The sequence below is a fragment of the Macrobrachium nipponense genome, chromosome 36 (assembly GCF_015104395.2).
Source record: "Macrobrachium nipponense isolate FS-2020 chromosome 36, ASM1510439v2, whole genome shotgun sequence".
In the NCBI taxonomy this organism is placed as follows: domain Eukaryota; kingdom Metazoa; phylum Arthropoda; class Malacostraca; order Decapoda; family Palaemonidae; genus Macrobrachium; species Macrobrachium nipponense.
This window is the reverse complement of record NC_087220.1, coordinates 30573787-30591967: the sequence shown is the minus strand read 5'-3', so window position 1 is coordinate 30591967 and position 18181 is coordinate 30573787. Positions and strand designations below refer to the sequence as shown.

Genomic DNA, 18181 nt, shown 5'->3' with positions numbered 1-18181 from the left:
TTAACTTGAAAATATTTTGCTGTTAAGAATTAAATGCAAGCAGGGTATCGAAAACGAACTTAATATTTTTACTGATTACTTTACTGATTGAATTTGTGGCTGATCTAATAATAAAAAAAAAACCGGATGAATACGAACTTATGAAACTTGTTATGATACTTGTAATGCGGGTAATTTATAATTTAAAAATAATCACTGTTTCGGTCACGTGGAATAGTGGAGATATTGAGTTTTTTTTTTTTTTTAATACCTAAGAAATGTCAAATGAAAGAGAATCGAGGACGGGAACCGAACAGAACTGGCCAAGTCTTGGGCTGCTCTAGGAGCAAGAGCCCGTGCTGGCATAAGGCCAGCTTAATCTCAAACGACATCTTGGTCTCGGCACAAACTAAGACTCAAGGGATTCTTGGCTCTTAATTGAGACCTTATCATACTTTGCTTGTATCGTTCACATACTCAAACAAATGGAGGCTGTTGTTTTGTAAACAGTCAATGTGCAAATAAGGCCGAGACAGTCAATTTTATTTGGTTGCTTAACTCGAAAGGAATATAACTAAGTAACCCTGGGTTGGCAAAGTGGTTCAAGTGCATTTGTTTATATTCTCGTGACCTGGTCGCCTAAATCATACATATAAACGTATGGATACCTGTTTCACCGAAATAAATTTTTAACTCTCCACGGGACCGAACCCCGGTCTTTCGAGTGAGACTCTCCAGGTCACTAAAAGTCGGTCACAAAGATCACAAAAGCAGTTGGCACCTAATCGAGGTTTTGCCCATCAGGCGCCCTTAGTCAGGTCGGCAAAGGTCACCTCGTCGTAATTATGGATCTCACGGTTTTGTATAGTGACAAGCTTATCCAAAAAATGAGCAAAGAATTTGAGAAGATAAGAGGGAATTGTGGCTATTACAATTTCATATGTATCTGGAAAAAATAACCAGACGATTCTATATATATATATAGATATATATATAATATATATATACATACTATATATATATATATAGATTAATACACATACATACACGGACAGACCACTGGTGTTTTATACGAAGACAGCCACAAGTAATGTTAAACCATGAATTTACAAAGGCGTCATTATCATACTATATGCGATGTCCACATAGCAAAGCGTGCGTTTAAATACTGGGAAATAAACTACCAGAATTTCCATATAATTTATTTTTTTTGCATGGAGCGTGTACTACATGTGAAAGCAAATGGCAGTTGTTCATTTCATATCAGTCCATATGCAAATTAGGAGCTAGTAGACCACGTTGAAACGGAAATGACACTTAAAGTATGAGCTCACCGGTATATCTGTTACATATATTATTATTATTATTATTATTATTATTATTATTATTATTATTATTATTATTATTATTATTATTATTATTATTATTATTATTGTTATTATCATTACATATATTTTAACACTGCTATGACTTTTAATTCTCGATATAGCCTCGTTACAGGGGTTCCTGGATTCATTATTATTATTATTATTATTATTATTATTATTATTATTATTATTAAAAGTAATGGCCATTTCAGCAGCGTTACGCTTGTAGAGATTCTTCTCTTTTTTTTTAATAGCGGCTTTTTCCGTGCTACTTAGACAGGCTAGTAGAGCGCCTATGGAGGTCATTATCAAATACAGGGTCAATTTATTATTATTATTATTATTATTATTATTATTATTATTATTATTATTATATTACTATTATTAGTTAATGATAATATCAATTTTATCGTAAAACATACATAGCGTAATGTCGGTTATTATAAAAAAAACAGAAATGAAATCAATTTATATTGCAGTAAGTCATTTCTTTTCCCTCCGCAAAAGCAGTTATAATAAAACATTGACAACACCAAGGCACAGGAGGGAAAGGCGGCTTTCCCCGTTAATAAATCTGACTCTTAATGATACATAATTACAAGGCATCCTGCGATATGGTATTCCATTTCTGCAGACTTTCCACTTGAGTTGTGGTTGACAGAATTTCCACCGGTGATATTTACAGCCACCGCCTTATTTGGCATCGTCGCGTAGAAACAAACATTATGGAATATCATTTTTACATTCAGTCGCCACCTGGATCGCCAAATGCCAGGCGCCAATTAGGAATTTTCTATAAATTGACAATTTTTTTTTTTTTATCTACAACATGTGGTATTGCTTTCTGTGTGACAAACAGAATGAATATATCTCACTTCATCCCATATTGGTAAGTCGGTCGATTTTTTATTTTTTTGTAATTATGAGTTTTATTTGTCAATGCAGTCACACTCACGAAAGTAAATTAAGAAATTTAATGCCATCATGTCCACATCATTTCTTTTAATGTTATCATGTCCACATCATTTCTTTTAATGCATCATGTCCACATCATTTCTTTTAATGCTATCATGTCCACATCATTTCTTTTAATGCTATCATGTCCACATCATTTCTTTTAATGCTATCATGTCGCTGCTTTACTTATTGCCACTGATTTCGGAATCGATCTTACCATTCATTGTTCCCATCATTTCCAGGACGGCTTCAGTTTCCAGGCGTCCCACAGACGGATGGGGCTCATGTGCTCCAACTGCGGGACTACAACCACTACATTGTGGCGTCGCAATAACGAAGGTATCTGGTCCTCCTCCCATTCCTTTTACTGTACCTCCGTTCATATTCTCTCCCTCTCTCTACATATCACCCTCTCTTAACAATTGCTCCTCCTCTCTTAACAATTTCCTCCTCTCGGCCCCTCCCCTATAGCTGCTTCTCCTCTCATTCCTTTTACTGTACCTCCGTTCATATTCCCTTTCTTCTTATCTTACATATCGCCCAATATGAACAATTGCTTTGAGATTTTCCTCCTCTCGGCCCCTCCCCTATAGCTGCTTCTCCTCCCATTCCGTTTACTGTACCTACGTTCATATTCCCTTTCTTGTTATCTTACATATCGCCCAATATTAACAACTGCTTTGAGGTTTTCCTCCTGTTACACCTGTCAAACCTAACTACTTTCAATTTCCCATTCTGCGCTGGATGACCTCATAGGTCCCAGCACTCGGCCTTGGGCCTAAATTCTATAGTCCCCGTTATTTCATGAACGTCATTAAGCTAAGAATATATATATACTCTTAATTCAAAGGTTGGGGCGCTTCCCCCCAGTTTTGAGGGGTCCAGAATGCTTTGGGTACGTTCTGTTAAATCCCAGTGTAATTCCGTAGTCTTGAGAAGTTCCTAATGTACGTGGCAGTAAGTTAACTGTGGTGAGTTGCAACGTAGGGTGTAAAAGGCTAGGGGAAACCAACCCCCTGACGCCACTCTCTCTTAGGGAAAAGATGTATTACGAAAGGGTACATACATACACATACATATACATATTATATATATTAACACACAATCAATGCATCACCTGTGTTTACCATATAGAACTGCCAATGCAATTATATATATTATATATATATATATATATATATATATATATATATATATATATATATATATATATATAATAAAAGGAGCCATTAAAAACGCCAAAATACAGAAAGTAAGTATATTATATTTCAGAGACTGCCTGTTCTCCCTCTCCTGAAATATAGTAGTACTTTCTATATTTTGGCGTTTTTGTGAGCTCCTTTTATTAGATGGAATTCTATTGTAACAACATTTTTACTAGTCAAATATTATATATGAATATATATCATATATATATATAGATAATATTATTTTATATATATATATATAATAATAATAATAGTAATAATAATAATAATTTTTACTGAAGGGGCCTCATTTAGACTGGGTGGTATATAGCATAGTTATGTATTCAGAAAAGTTACAAGCTTTCAAGGACAAGGCTCAGTAATTAGAGACCTGACTCCAGCAACAGGCCAGAATTCGATCCCATGTGGAAGAAACGTCTTTGTAGGGGTTCAGTGAAACAAGGCGTGATCAGACCTCCAGCTTACATGGGGGTGCACGCTAAAATCTACGGTCAAATAACGCGTTGTTTCACCAACGATAATCAAAATAAATAAGCCGTATTTTATTAGAAATAAATGTTCTGTACTGTTTGACATGCACTATTTATTTTTTACATTTTCATCCTAATAAATAAATTATAAATATCCTATCCTAAAATTCCTGTATCTATAACTCAACGTCAAACACCTTTTTCAGACCTTTTTAGGCTCTTCCATAGACCTTTCCTACCACCTTCCCCCACCATTAAAACAAGAAGAAGAAGAAGAACAACAACAAAGTAATTTGTAGCCTTACACCCTAATTAAGGGAAGATCATTGTGCCCTGTTGACCAAGTCTGTGAATTAGGTACCTGTTTGGTAGTTAACTATCGCGAGTGGATAGGAGGCTAGTGAACTCACCCTAAAATAAACTCGCTGAGAACCAAAAGGTAAATTAAGCGGTTTAAGGTTAAAAGATGTAAAGAGTTTGATTCTGCTCCTATCAAAGAGAAGGATAGAGAGAGCCTCCCCTGACAGGAGACCAGTGGTATACTTTTCCCAAAAAGGGGCGTGAAGAACTAATCATTTTGTCTTATTATTTCTTTTTCCTTTAAGCATCAGGGTGGTTGAATGCATTGGGGATTGCCTGTCCCGTCGGCCTTTGCATTAAAAATTGTTGCTTTTGGTAGCTGGAATTCGGCATTCTCCATTAATCCAAGAACTAAAATATACATACATATACACACACACACACACACACACACACACATATTTATATATATATTATATATATATAGATATATATATATATATATATTATATATATATATATATAAAGTATATATTTATTTTCTTGCTTATATTCAATTGCTTATTTATTTAATATACAGATGTGTGCAGATGGATAGTTTTTATTTGACTACTAATACAGATATATATATATATATATATATATATATAGATATATATATATATATATGTGTGTGTGTGTGTGTGTGTGTGTGTGTGTATGTATATATGTGTGTGTAGTGTGTGTGTTCTTGTTTTTATTCAATTGCTTCCTTATTTATTTAATATACAGATGTGTATAGATAGATGGATAGCTTTTATTTGACCACTAATACAGGTGTTCTGTTCGCAGGCGAGCCAGTGTGCAATGCTTGTGGCCTCTACTACAAGTTGCATGGGATCAACCGTCCGTTGCAGATGAGGAAAGACTCCATACAGAGCAGGAAGAGAAAACCGAAGAATAAGAAAACGGAAGACACGAGCGAAGATAAGGAGAAGGACAAGAAACCTATAGGTAAGAGAGAATGAGAGAGAGTCGTGAAGAAACTCGAGCACTTTCAATGACATATTTTCTCGTTTTATTTTCATTATTTGTCGAGTTTTTTATTTGATAATATTTTTCTTTTTTTGCCACGTGCTCATTCAGCTGACTTTTTTGTTTTTTTTTTATCTCTCCAAATTGTTTCGTCTCAGTTCATATTTTTCTATCCATGATTTGAATCTGCAATTTCTTTTCTTAACGAAAGCCGTTTAACACTTCCTCTCATTGTTAAATTTCTTACTGTGTAATATGTATATCCCTGAATAAGAGTGGAGTGAGAGAGAGACAGAGAGAGAGAGAGAGAGAGAGAAGGGGGATATAGGGGGGATGGGGGCGAAGTACATAAAAAGAAAAATGCCAGACGTATATTTCTGTTAACTGGCAAAACACATTAAAACGATTCATTTTATGAAAATGAAATGTCCATTTAGATGTTGTTTGGGCCGAGGGGAGGTGGGGGGGTGTGGTTTGGGGGGGGGGTTTTTTTTTTTCTGGTTAGGGGCGGGGAGGGTGGAACACCCAAATAAGGGAGTTGCAGGTGGTTCGACAACGTCGGGGGTTGTGGGGGGGGGAGGGAAGGAGCCACCCGACTTATGCAGTCCTGTTGTGGAGTATCCGATATGGTCTACGTTTAGACTCAAGTATTGACCTCGATTCGGCAAGCGCTGCTGCGTTGGGGGTCTTTGTGGGCGGGGGGCGGGGTTGTGGTGAGTAGGGCTCTCTCTCTCTCTCTCTCTCTCTCTCTTTGTGTATGTGCGTATGCGTGCGTAGTATGCAATAAATATTTTTATTTTCTACACACTTGTTGACTCTGCTTATTATATGCTTCAATGAAGTGTCGTGATAACTAGAAACTAAGACAAGAATTAGTGCTCCTACTTCCACTTGTTATTGAAAATCTGTAATATTTAATGGACGTATGCATAATAAACCAATTTTTATTTTTTCACATCCACTGGCCTCCTACTGGTTGTTATATTATTATAGACCAAGGAAACTTTTGCATAAGAGTTGAGAAACTTATACAATACAGCATTTGATCTTTGTTCGTCTTGAATAGGATCTTAACGTAACGTTTTTGTCAGTTTCACAGCTGGAAGACGAAATAAGAAATGACGACTCTCGAAGAAGCTAATGTTTGTGGATCCTGTTGGATAAACAAATAGAAAAATATTAAAAGTGGCATGATTTAAAATGGTTCTTATTAAGGATTTTGTTTATAAAAAGGTATATATGATAATAGTATAATAATCAATCACAGAAGTTAGGTATAGATATGTAGTATACAATTAATGCATAAACTTTTCATAATGGAAAAACTTTTCCCTTCTTCAGCCTGTTATATTGTTTATTTAGTTCATGTTGTACAATAGTACTTGAAGATTGGCACATTCATTCATTTGGTGCACTGTAGGCATTGCTAAAAGGGTCTTTGCAGCGCCCCTTCGGCCCCCTAGATGCAACCCCTTTTATTCCTTTTACTGTACCTCCGTTCATGTTCTCTTCTTTAATCTGACTTTCCACCCTCGTAAACAATTGCTTTAAGGTTCTCCTCCTGTTACACCTTTCAAGCCTTCACTGTCAATTTCCCGTTTAGCGCTGAATGACCTCGCAGGCCTTAGCAATTGGCCTGTGGCCTCAATTCTGTATCCTATTCCAATCTGTTTTATCCTCATTCCAGAGAAAGACGCCGCAAAGGATCCCGAGCGTCGATCGACCGAGACCGAGAGCTCCTCGAAGGTGCCCCCAGGCGGCGCCCAGGCGCCCCAGCCCCAATCGAGTCAAACGCCCTCGGCTTCCTCCTCCTCAGTGGGCGCGCCGCCCCCTATGCCCTGGCACCAGCAGCCAGGCCAGCGTGAAGATCAAGCAGGAGAGTCAGTCGTCGTCCTCCTCCTCCTCCTCGTCCTCCTCCTCCTCCTCCTTCACGGCCCTCATCAGTCCTCCCGCAGGAGTCGTTACTCCGCCCATCACTCCAAGTCTAAACTGTACGGCCACCAACGGCATGTTCGGCGCCTACACGTCGTCCGCAACGCCGAATTTCGCTAAGTTAATGATAAGCTAGAATAATGTCCCTCCCTTTAATAAGCTATGTCAGTGAGGTTTTGAGAGAAAAGAAAAAATGAAAAAAAAAATAGTCTGGGAAGTGTATTAACGGGAATGATGGCGACCTTTGATGTTCAATAAAAGGCCTGTCCGTCCTTCAGATGAAGCTCGCCTGATTTGGAGGAGGGAAGAATCAATTTGGCCCGGTACGTAACGTTACGCACGAGTACGTCTCGTTGCATGATGCCCCTCTGCCTCCTATTCACAAGGCTGACGTAACAGTGCCCAAGTTGTGCGCATGAGCTGGGAAGGAGGCTTACGTAACTCCAAGATACATACTTTTAAATAATTTCTTTTTTGATGTTTTAGTAAGTTTCTCCACACATCCGATATTTCATGAGACGAAAAAATTAAAAGCCTTCGTTCACTACAATCATATTCTACGTGTTGTTTCCCTGAGGTCTGTGTGCTAGATATATAACGCAATATACACAAACAAAATCATCTCGGTATCTGATGAAGATTTGTTAGTCGTCCACCCTTTGCTGCTCATAATGGTTCCTTCCGTGGGGCGTCCACCAACTCGGAATTGGAAACCTGTTACTAAGAATTCTGAATGGTTCGTTTACCATGAATTATTTCACCTACTTCCGCGAAACACAATCTGGAACTCGTTGGCCATATCTTCGAAAGTTTTACAATCCTCCAGGAGATCTGTATTCATGAAAGCATAAAGAGATTTGTATCCTCAAAACGTTTCCCATGAAAGTATAGTGGCCTTAAAAACGCGTCTTGCCTGGAACGACTGTGATCTATCTTGGTACGCGTTTCTACGAAAATCTCATCAACTTCCAGTCGGGCCTTGCGACCCAGCGTTTGTGGTGCTGGAAGTTAAGGGAAACCCATTCTTCTAGTCCTATGCGCAGGTTTTCATCCAGAGCTCTTAATAATAACGTCTTATTATGGAATTATCATTGTCCATGACTTACATTTCCTCTAGAACTGACTATGAAGGTAAATCACTTGTGTTCCACATGGGAAAATGAAAAAGGTTCATCTCAGAAAATGCCCAACAATTTCGTCCTCTAATGGACCTCTTCTTGGAGCGTTTATTAAGGAAATACAACTGAATTACTATATCTTCGTGCCTAAGAAGATTACCAGTACTATGAAGGTACATATTTCTACAAATGTCCTGCATTTTGTCGCACTTTCTTCCTTATAAACATTATCGTCGGTAGTATGCACCGTTACCTGTCAAGTAAAATGCAGACGAGGAACGTTTCCCGCATTCATTTGTTTATTTTTTTTGTGGCAACCACAGATACTTTATAATCTAGTGGAGCGACTCCATTTGTGAGACGCTTACAAATGACGCATTCACTTGTCCCAAGAGTTAGAGTAAAGAGGTGATGTCAATAATCTCCCTATAATCGACTTAGTGGACTGAATAGGAATTTAAAACTAGTCACCCAGTAACTCAAGAGACTCCTTAATGAAACTCAGGCAGCGTTTTGGCTATGGATTGGCAGCGTTATCGTTCACGATAAACTATACTTGTCAATATTGCTACCTGCGTTACAAAACATCTTCACAATTCCCAGAAATCGATTACTACTGGATTACTGTAGAACTCTGAGTGTGATTGTGTATACTTTTCAGAGTACCTGAAAAACTGGATGTTTCATGAAAGTCTCGGATACTTGTCTGGCACGAATAGTGAGACTAATCGGGGTCGCTGTTTCAATGAGCCATTTCCATATGTTTCTAAAACACTGTGTGGGAGATGTTTGACGGACAGATAATGCCTGATACCCTCCTGGCCCCAACCGTCTCGTATTTATCCAGGCTTGGGAAACCCATAGGCTAGAATCTAGATGCCCAAAGGAACGTGTTTGCTTAGGGTAACACCTTCCAAGTGCTGTACTGACGAGACCTACGGAAAATCATCGATGAAAACTTAACAAGTAAGAAGACCAGGAGCTGAACAGTACAAGGGCAAGGATGGTACGATATTCGTGACAACAGGGTAATTTCAGATCATTCTTAGTCGGTTTTTGCTTAAGATTGTTGGTCAGTTTTGTTTGAGTTCCAGAATATATAAGTGGTTGGAAATTTATATATGGCATGGAATGGTGGGTCTTTGGTTAACAGGTAACAGACGACACAACCACACACCAGTTATAAATCATTAATATAATATATATTATAATATATATATCGAGATTATATACATATAATATATAATATATATATGTTGTGTGTTGTGTGTGTGTGTGGTATATATATGATATATATATTAGATATATATATATATTATAATGATATATATAGTATTAGATATAATATAATATATTATATGTAATATTGTTACGTATGAATAAAAGGTTAACAAAGTAAAGGACGTTGAGTCGAAAGATCTTGTAGCCACTCCAGTGTTTCACTTTCCTTCGTGGCTTATATACCTTTATTCATGCATTTATCACGTTCCAAACTTTCGTGATTCAGTTATACATATATACGTATATATATAACACATATATCATATATATATCCACACAAATATCTAAGCAAATTTCCAGACCTCTTGGAACGCAAGTGTCAGTTTCGCCCATTTTTATTCTGTAAAGTATTGTAATTTTTGTCCTTTGTTCACGATAAACAGGCATTGTATCAGTAGTAGGCAAGTAAACTGAATGAGTAACTCGAGGGCTTGCTTAATGAAAGGATCACTCGAGGGGCCGAATTATAATATCAGACCTGACGATAGCAGGAGGAAGCAGAGGCAGGCTTAGACCGAATCTGAAAAATTCTAACATTGGGTTTCATTTGTTACAAAACGGTCAACAAGTATATGGACCGACAGCGTGATTATGTATAAAGGAGGTTCACTTACGGAATATCCTTTCCGATGTTGATAGTTCTATGATTCCATTTAAAGTAGAGTTCCTGTAATGGACTGGTTTCCCGTAATTAGTCGGGGGTGAAATTCGTAAGGAACACCGTACAGTAACAAAAAAGAATTTTTTTTTTATCATCGTGACTATATTTAACTTCCATACCAATGAGACCATCAACAGGAGACGTTGTGTCTTCTAGTTTATTTATTATCAACGAGAAGAAGTTTCTGCGGTGACAAAGTGTTAATGGTGAGGAAAGAAAGTGTTGAAAACGGAACAGCGAATAGCTGCTGAGTATACATACCGCACTTTCTTGGAGGTAGTTTTGTCGTGTACTAATATATTATTACAGTAAATATTGTTTATACTGACTCGCAGGTGTCTGAATGGTTGTCATAATACATGGAGAGCGTTATGCGACCGTCTTATTCTCTCTCAAGATGTATTTGAAGAGGGCTGGTGGAATGCAATAATCTCTCCCTCTTGTTTTGCTATGCGTGTGTTCCAACTAAACTCAACTCAAGGTTCTTACATAGATAACAACATTTTCTTCGATGCTGTGATGTTATATTTTTTTTGTCGATGAAGCGTAGTACTACTCCTGAAACATGACAATTATTTTCTTAAAAACCTCCTTGTATTTAGTAGATCTCCTAGACATGCCAACTGTTCAGACATCATTCATTCTGTAAATATTCCAATATACAGATAATGTTTTTTTTGTTTTCTTTCTATTGTATGTTATTTTAATGGTGTAGGTGACGAAGCTTCTGAATTTGTATGAGTGTGTGATAGTTATAAGCAATAGATTACCTCACATCAGGTAATGGATTACCTCACGTTAGGTAATAAATTACCTCAGATTAGGTTCAGTCAATCTCAGCTGTTGTTTCCCCCCCCCCCCCCCCCCCCCACCCCCCCCCCCCCCCTTACCCCCTCCTTCTCACAATCCCAGCCACCTCGACTGATAGAGTGCTTAATGGAGGGGTCAATTTCACTGCTTCCACGACGATATACCAAATCCCTTGGAGCGAACCGCCCTGACAACGGACCTTGCAAGCGCCGATGTAGTAGTTGGCTGTACTAAAAAGGTCTGTACAGCATCTCTCTCTCTCTCTCTCTCTCCTGCATTTTTACATTGCATGAGTTCCTCCTAGTGTTTGGTGTTTCTTCCTTAGCTGTCCAACTTCTTCAACTTAATTTTTTTTTTTACTCATTTAAAAGCAAATGGCACGGGTCAATAACTGCGCTCGTAATGATTCACAACAGAGGACCTATATACGATGAAGTGATCCACATTTATCAGTGTTTTTCAACGATTTCACTCAGGACGAACATCTATGACCTTAAATTTCATCAATACAAAGGCTTTTTTTTTTATAAGAGTTTACATTTATATATAAACATTCCATTTGGATAATTTTATTTTTATTTTTAAAGGGGGAAGCTTGAGAAGACGTAATTTTACTTTTTGTCTCTTTTTTTTTTATTGCAAACTCTTTGGGCCAGCGGTACGAGTTTCGAGTACATTTTTTAAATTTAAGAGTTTAGTTTGAACTACCTAATAAAATCATAATGGCTGTCCACTCAGCGATACCAGAATAATATCCTTCACAGCAAATTATTTAAGCAAATTGATGTGGAAGATCTTCAGTTACTACCACTGCCATTAATACCATTATTATTCGACGTTCTCGACAATACTAGTAATCAACGCTCTTCACCAAAGACTTTTGTTAGAGGTTAACTTCATATGTAATGCCTTAACTTAGATTAACTTCATATGCAATGACTTAACTTAGGTTAACTTCAAATCGAAGGCCTTGACTTAGGTTAACTTCATATGCAATTACTTAACTTAGGTTAACTTCTTATGCTATGCCTTAACTTAGATGAACTTCATATACAATGCCTTAACTTTGGTTAACTTCAAATGCAAGGCCTTGACTTAGGTTAACTTCATATGCAATGTCTTAACTTAGGTTAACTTCATATGCAATGTCTTAACTTAGGTTAACTTCATATGTAATGCCTTAACTTAGGTTAACTTCATATGCAATGCCTTAACTTAGGTTAACTTCATAAGCAATGCCTTAACTTAGGTGAACTTCATAAGTAATGCCTTAACATAGGTCAGCTGTGCCTTGTACACCTCAGGTCATCTTCATCATTACTTCATGGCATTGCATGCTCGTTGGTATTTCCATTTCGTGGTTTGTTATTGCGGAATGGTGTCAAGATCAGAGTTGGTTAAGTTTTAAAATTGAATACAGTTAATTGAATCATCAGATCATCCAACCAGGCGAGTTAACATCGAAAGAGGCACTGAATAACCAAGCCGTTCCAGTGCGAGGTCATGAGACCAATCCATCATTCATACAGTCAGTCAAACCATATCAAAAGTTGACAGGTATTATTAGTAGCCTGGCTTTTCTATTTTTCCTGTGTGTGTGTGTGTGTGTGTGTGTGTGTGTGTGTGTGTGTGTGTGTGTGTGTGTGTGTTAAGCTTGCCTTTGGAAGAATGTTGTAACAAATATGTAAAGCTATTATCTAATCTACCATTCCTATCTTTCACAGCTTGATATCTCTCAATCACAAAAATATGCAATTCTTGCCTTAACACTATGAACAGAGTTTGTGTATGTGCATTACATCTTGGTTTATGCATAACCTGTAAAGGAATTTATTCCCTATTCCAAAAAGTTATATTCGTTAAATGTAGATATTATGCGAATAATCATAAGATTTGAAAATACAAGTGATCAGTGTACCAGTATACTACAGTGTGCTTGCATTTAGTGTATACTATATTTAAAATATTAGCCTCTTTCATTTATATATGTGTATATATATAAATGTAATAGTTCGCACAGTTTCTAAGGTAAAGTGGCCTTGTGTTGTTCTTCCTTGCCAACTAGTTACAGTTTCTTCCTTTTCAATTAAGTCTTGGTTGGTTCATCTATGTATAAACTTATTTTTTACATAAGCTGATAGAAGGGGAATCACTATCTGAATTCAGTTTACTATAGTACACCTTTTCTTTATTGCACTTCCACGTAATCTTATTATCACGCTACTGTTGAGTTAACTTTAGATGCCACGTCTGTGGTTCGTGAAATTTCAAAGTCTCGTCTTCCTTACACACTTTAACACAGAGAGCTTGACACCACACGCAGCCCAACTCCGTCTCTGTAATCCCTTCCACTCCTCACTGACTCACAACCTCGCCCGCTACTCTCCTCTCATGAGAGGGCGGAAGTTACCATGGCGCCACAACCACTCTATAGTTCATTATCACCATTTCACCAATTCACAGCTCACACTATCCAGTCAGTTTTAATATTCTGTAAAAGCAAACTATTGAGATGGCTTTGACTGTCCGTCCGCACTTTTTCTGTCCGCCCTCAGATCTTAAAGACTACCGAGGCTAGAGGGCTGCAAATTGGTACGTTGATCATCCACCCTCCAGTCATCAAACATGCCAAATTGCAGCCCTCTAGCCTCAGTAGTTTTTTTTTTATTTAAGGTTAAAGTTAGCCATATTGAGGACAGGCCACGAACCGGGCCGTGGTTAAAGTTACATGAGCCTCAGCTCATGCAGCATTGCATCGAGACCACCAAAAGATAATAGATCTGTTTTCGGTAGCTTTGATTATACGCGCTGTATAGAAAACTGGATTGCGCCGATGAAACTTCAAGCGCGTGTATTATTACTTTTCTGAATATTATGCACCATCCACACCGAATTCCTTTCCGGAAAATTGTTGAGTCTGTACCTGCAACCTGATCGGTTCTGCTTTGACTTGGCTTTAGCTGAGGACGCACTCATAGCTTCTCGCATGAGGTGATCAGGAGCCCTAGTGTCTCCTCCATTTTTTACGACCTTCCAGTCCAGGGCAGTCGTCAGCATTACTTCTTGTATAAATTCTAACGCTTTTCAGTCAGTAGCAACGAGCGGAATTTTGTCTTCGTTTGTTTTCATCCGGACTGTCACTTTTTAGTGACCGCGTCGATCTGCGAAGGGCTATAAACTTGTCTTTATACGTCTATAACAGTCCAGAATTACATCTCTCTCTCTCTCTCTCTCTCTCTCTCTCTCTCTCTCTCGTCTCGTCTCTCTCTCTCTCTCTCTCATCTCTCTCTCTATATATATATATATATATATATATATATATATATATATATATAAATGTATATAATATAGATGTATACCTGCATATATATACTATATATACACATGTATGTATGTATCTATATTATATATACACTATATATTGTGTGTGCAACTGTAATAGCCACAATGCCCTCTTAACTTCTTGAATTCTTTGCTCTTTACTTGGAAGTTAAGAGGGCATTGTGGCTATTACAGTTGCATATGCATCTGGTAAGAAAGTGACCAGTAGATTCTACACACACACATATGTATGTGTGTATGTATATGTGTGTGTTGATGGTACGGTTGTGCTCGTTTTATGCCCCCCACACTGTAGCAGTTATAATTAAATTGACAATCACTTAAGCTGATCTATAAAAGGTAAAATGCAGTGAAGTTAACCTCACACCAAAGCAACTATGAGCAAGGTGTCAATAAGGACATGAGGATATCTCTCTCTCTCTCTCTCTCTCTCTCTCTCTCTCTCTCTCTCTCTCTATCGAAATGCCTCTGATCGACCCTGTGTCAAGAGTTAATCTTAAAAGACGCTTTGCATCAGAGCTCTGTGTCCTAAGTCGATTCTGTTTCGACAGGCTGTACTATACCATTTTTTCTTAACTAGCTTAGTTGGCATATATATATATATATATATATATATATATAGATATATAATATATTACGGAAAATGATGACTATCTGACTGTGAAATTCCAATGTGAATCGTATTAGCTTAACAATATACTGACGAAAACAAAAAATCCTTGACGGTCAGCTACCGAAGGAGTCTTGGAGCAGTGAAAAAGGAATCCTCCCATTATTTAAGGCTTTAGATTCGAAGCATAAATATTAATGACTGATTGATGATGATTATTACTGGATTAATAATGAAAAAAAAAATAAAATCTATTCAGGATGGATGGGGCTTGTTTCATTTTCCTGACCTTCTATTTAAGTATATCTTAGTCTAACCAGACCAATGAGCTGATGAACAGCTCTCCTAGCGCTGGCCCGAAGGATTTAGATATTTTGACGTAGGTAGGAACCAATTGGGTATACCGAACTGTGGGACCTATACCGAATCGGTAGGGCGAGCACGTTAACCACTCGTCCAACGAGGAATGAATCTGATTTTCAACATTATTCTGAAATGGGTGAAGGAAACGTCAAGCCTACTATGAGATTCAGGGCCTCTGTAACACGGTTTTTTCGCAATAACTTTTTATCTATGCATTTCATAAATATAACGCTTATTCAGAATACACATTATATCTACACATAAATTTTGACTGTATTGTGCATCACGTAGGTTGAATAAACTTGGTACTTATAATGTAAAAGTTACTTTTTTTGAAGACGGGCCAACTTACTCAGAGAAAAGGTTTCGAACGCACTCTTTACGTAACTTATGAACAGCATTTCTTCCCTCTTTCTCAATGGATGATTGGCTATACGTAACGAAGGCCAGACCTCTGGCAACAATGACATACAAATTTAAATACAAGCAAAGCAGTACACCTTTATGAACTCTGAAGCCTATCCGCTGATAATTGTCATAATGAACAAACCAACAAAATATGTTAATAAATACAAAAACACTTCGATTATTAGTCTAACTCCCAAAATAAGTGTCCTAAGAAATTACAGTCTACTTTATAGGTCACAATCAGATTGACAAAATGTAGGAAATAGTTGGTAATTTTCAAAAACATAGTAGACAAGCTTGATTTGATAACTGCTATATCCAATGTCAAGCAATTTTTATTTATTGGCTATCTACCGATTTACTGAAAAAAAAAAAAAAAAAAAAAATAGCCGGTACCGTATTTTGGCTATAAACCTTCACCAATAATTATCGTCGGAATGATGACTTCATGAGGCTCCACCCACTTTCGCCTCGTTATAATTCAGGATAACACTGAAGGCTATCATGGGCATTGTTGGATTAGAAAATTTAACTTCTGGCTATAAAAACTCATTTCTCGAGCAGTTGTAAGAAATGCTCAAGGATCCCAGCAGTTGGCCTAAACGTTTAATTCATGTATATTACTGCTATTACTACAGTAGTATTGCTACGCTAGCACCCCACCCACATCTATGTATCGTTCCGCCATTCATAAAGTCTATATCCAACACGTCGTACGGCCTAAAGAAGAAAAAAATAATATCGGATGATCTGTTGGTCTGCTGGAGATTTTAGCACATATAAGCTTGTATTTACTTTGGATAACAATCTTATTTTAACAAAAAATAGTTATATAAAGGCTGATTACATACAATCTCTTTCTCTCCCTCTTGGTGGCATAGTGAATAGTTAATGAAAATGTTCAAAATCCTGAATGACATTACAAGTATTATAATCACGTTACGCTAAATACAAATCAGACCATAAAAATTGGATTTAAACTATAAACTGAATAATTACCTATTCAGGCTATAGTAAGTATGGCCACGGGCTTTCTCTTGACTGTATAAAGTTACAAGTCATAAGACAAATGCAGTTTTGCAACCACGGGGAAAATTCCAAATCCTGTTAGCCATTCTTGACTGCTATGGGTTTCAGAGCCGATGGAACAAGGTGAATGAAGTTTCTGTCTGGCGGATGGGCGGGGCAGCATTTCGTAAAACGGTGTTTACCTTGCTTACATAATGAATGTTTTTCGACTTTTGGCTCGTAATCATTGGCCATGGCGTCGGCTAGATAATTTTTACTCTATAAAAATTAAAACTATCGGGTTTAGGTTATTGATAATGCTGACAAAATTTGTGTGTGGTTGTAAAATATACATATGTCAACTTTCAGCTACATCCGATGCTTTGATAAGGAGCAAAGTCCAAAAAACCGTGTAACAGAGGCCCCAAATCTCATAGTAGTAAGTGTATGACAGTCCTACTCTGATTTTGACGTAAGGGAAGAAATCCACAATGCTGAGTAAATATATATATATATTATATATATATATATATATATATATATATATATATGTATGTATGTATATACTATATAAATTATATAGGTAGAACAATGGCGGATTCAATGTTTGTTTGTTTGTATGGTGCTTTTACGTTGCATGGAACCAGTGGTTATTCAGCAACGGGACCAACGGCTTTACGTGACTTCCGAACCACGTCGAGAGTGAACTTATTTATTTATTTTTTTTTTTAGCTGATAGGTAAGATGGGTGAAAGAAGAGTGGGGGCAGTTAGAGTGAACTTCTATCACCAGAAATACACATCTCTCACTCCTCAATGGAATGGCCGAGAATCGAACCCGCGACCACCGGGGTGGGACGCCAACACCATACCAACCACGCCACTGAGGCGCTGGCGGATTTAATGGAGGTTGCACCTGGTCACGTATCCCCCCCCCCTACATGGATATACTTATAAATATAACATTGCTTTCTTTCAATAAGTCATTATTAGTAGCAAAAATGTGCTTAGTTGATTATTTCAACAATTATAACGACTACTAATATGTGTGTGCATGCACTGATATATAATGGAACGTATGTGTGTAGTACATGTTACATATATATCTACGATAATCCTAAGTAACCAGTTCCCCATTAAATATTTTTAGATCCGCCTCTGACGGAGAGGTTATTAAACCGACTAAAACTGCCACCATACGTATGGCAACAGTCTTGTTTTCGGGAACGAGGCGCAATTGTGGTCACGGTAGTTCGTTAGTGAAAAAGGTCATTGAGCCGCCCTTCTTACGGGGCTACCAGCCATCAGGCAGAAAGGACATGTTCCTGATCGTAATGGAGACGACTCATTCTCA

At 37.5% G+C, this 18181-nt stretch overlaps 1 pseudogene; it reads left to right on the top strand.

Annotated features, from left to right (window-relative positions):
- The window catches only part of LOC135203546 (transcription factor GATA-4-like), a 130084-nt pseudogene extending 121273 nt beyond the window's left edge, over window positions 1–8811 (top strand).
- The last annotated feature ends 9370 nt before the right edge of the window (window positions 8812–18181 follow it).